Here is a 3096-nt window from a genome sequence, read left to right on the forward strand (position 1 = left end):
AGTTTTGCTTCACATAGTACTGTTAAAATTGCTTACAATTGCTTCTGTTTTGTCTCTTATATTGTTGGCAAAATGTTGGTCAAAATGTTGTCGGTAAGCTTCCACCTTGCTCAAATAGAATTACAAAAAGACAAAATTGTGTATTTCACAGAGATATGGTCCACTGGAATCACCAGCACTGGACAGCTGTTAAAGAGTATGAGAGTCCTGAGATAATAAGGAATCCAGGCATCCTTTACACAGTCTTCCATTGTTCTTTCTTTACAATCAGAGACTTCTGGATATGTGGGATGAAATCACCTCCTGCAATTGTAGCTTTGATGAGCGAGTCCAATTCTTTATCCCCACGAATGGCAAGTTGCAAGTGTCGAGGGGTAATGTGCTTTACTTTCAGGTTTTTGGATGCATTTCCTGCCAGTTCAAGCACCTCCACCATGAGGTTCTCCAGGATGGCCATGCTGTACACGGTGGCTGTGGCGCCCATGCGCCCATGGCTGGTCGTCCTGGACTTCAGGTATGATGCATGCGGCTTACAAGGAACTGCAGGCTGGCCCTCTGAAAGCAGTAAAACCTCCTTTGTCTTGGCCTTTCCAGAGTCCTTCCAGGCCTTCCCACTAGCCATTTCCAATTCCACTGAGGTACAAGCACACAGGCAGTGAATAGGCCGATTTGACAGGCAGCGAGGTCCACCGCTACTCCTCCACTGCACCGTGAATCAAACTGCCAATGTCCCCAAATTCAGAGGAAAATGAGGCTGACCCTCCTGGATACTCACATGAGCCTCTTTCCCACTGGCTGTACTCTGCACAACACCAACTCTGCAGGTCCTCCACTCCCTCCTGGGAAGGGATATGCTGACCAAATTTGGAGCCCAGATAATCTTCGCACTGGAGGAACCTACTATCCTGACCCTTGGCACCCAGGAAAACCTAATGTCATCAGTCACAGTCCCCAGAGAAAAAGGGAAATTACATATGATGTCTAGACAAGAACTGAACCTTGTATTGTTGTTGGAGGCATACCTAGAAGTGGCCAACATGTCTCCACCCAGACTGGCTAAAACTTGGGCCCCAGTGCTGGTGGAGCTCAAACCAGGAGCAACCCATACATAGAGAGCATATGCCATACCTAGAGAAGCACAGATTGGAATCCTGAACACATCAACTAACTGAAGGAAGCAGGGATCCTGAGAAAATGTCAAGCCTTTTGGAATAGCCCTCTGCTGGCAGTCAAGAAGCCTGGTGGAAATGGTTACTAGCCAGTAGAGGACCTCTGAGCAGTCATTAATGTCACCTTATACCCAGTCATGTTAAACCCCTACACATTGCTAAGCCTGGGTTCACCTGCTTGGATCTCAATACACCTTCTTCTGCTCACACATGGCCCCTCAAAGCCAGCCCCTATTTACTTTTGAAGGAAGACCCTTAAACAATGGATAAAAATCACAGCTGACTTAGACCAGGGTTTCCTGGGGTTTTAAGAACTCCCCCACCCTAGTTGGGGAAGTTTAGCTGCTGACCTGGCCAACTTCCCAGGAGACCATCTGAACTCTTTTGCTCCAGTATGTTGATGACATTTTTCTGGCAAGTGATAGCAAGCAGTGCTGGTGGGAAGGGATATGGGCCCTTCTTTAACTACTCCAGGACACAGAATACAAAGTGTCCCAGAAACAGGCACAAATATGCCATCCCTCTGTTCATTACCAGGGTTCATCATAACAAAACATCACCAGTTCCTGGGGCTAGAAAGAAAACAGTTTATTTGATCCATGGATCCATTTGATCCATCAAAACAGGTGTTTTGATCCCAAGACAAGCCAAAATGAAAAAGCTCTGAGAATTCCTGGGAACAGATGGATTCTGTTGCATTAGGATGCCTGAATTTTCTGGAATGGTCAAGCCACTCTACATGGCCTTGATTGGCCAGAGGAAAGCCCCTGAAGGAAAAGCCCCTCAATGGCAACAGGAAGATGTCTTTGAAGAGTCAAAAGGCTGCTTGCTCATGCTTCCATACTGGGACATCAGACATGAGCTGAAATTTCAATCTCTTTGTCTGCAAGAAAGACCATGTGGCACTTGGAGTCCTATCCCAAATGATCAGTCCTTAGCAAAGGGTGGTGGCATACCTATCCAAACAATTAGATACTGTGACAGCAGGAGGACCCTCATGTCTCCATGCCTTGGTGGCAATGGCTGTCCTCATCAAAGAGATTGATACACTGACATTGGGACAATGTTCAACAGTGAAGGTCCCACACTCGATCATAACCTTGATGCACAAACAGGAACACAAATGGTTCTCAAATGCAAAAGTGACCCAGGACCAGGGCCTGCTCTGTGAAAATCCTGGAGACTGTTCAGACTTTTAAACCTGGGCAACTTTCTGCCAATCGAAGAGGAACCTCCAGATCATGACTGTGAAGAAGTCATAGATGGACTGTTCTCAAACTGACCAGATCTCAGAGATATTGTAGAATCTAAGCCAGATATTATTAACAGATGGTAGCAACTTTGTCAAGAATTGGAACACATGGTTGGCTATCCCATCATCACAACAGACCACATTACAGAGACTAGCCCACTCTCAAAGGGATGGTCAGCACAGAAGACTGGAATGTGGGCCCTCACTAAAGCTCTCTAGTGGGTCTGAGGAAGAACCATGAACATCAGTGTTGACTCCAGGTATGATTTGCAACCATCTGTGTGCATGGAGCCATATATAAAGAAAGGATTGCTGTAACCATCATACACTGTCAAGGAGGCTAAAAAGGACCAGATGACATGATAAGGGCAAGTCAATTGGAAGATCAGATGGTTAAAGAGGTTACACATCAGGATGGGTCATTTCAACAACCATAAATTGCTGCTGACATGTGACTGGCCTAAAACACTATGCAATGCATCCCAGAAGAAAACTGATGGGTTCAAAATAAAGGAGCTCACAAAAGCCCAAGAATGTTGTGGTGCCAACCAGACAAGAGTACTTTCATTCCTCAAGGAACGGCCTATTCTTTTGTTCAACAACACCATGGCCTCACCTATTTGGGATAAACCGAACTAGAGATGCTTTTAGTTTGATATTTCTATGTCCTGTGGC

General features: G+C 45.7%; 1 pseudogene; it reads right to left on the bottom strand.

Moving 5' to 3' along the window:
- Positions 1-235: 235 nt before the first annotated feature.
- Positions 236-622, bottom strand: LOC101565904 (annotated as a pseudogene).
- Between the last annotated feature and the right edge of the window lie 2474 nt (positions 623-3096).

Source organism: Octodon degus, unplaced genomic scaffold (genome assembly GCF_000260255.1).
Source record: "Octodon degus isolate 3935 unplaced genomic scaffold, OctDeg1.0 scaffold00474, whole genome shotgun sequence".
Taxonomy (NCBI): Eukaryota; Metazoa; Chordata; class Mammalia; order Rodentia; family Octodontidae; genus Octodon; species Octodon degus.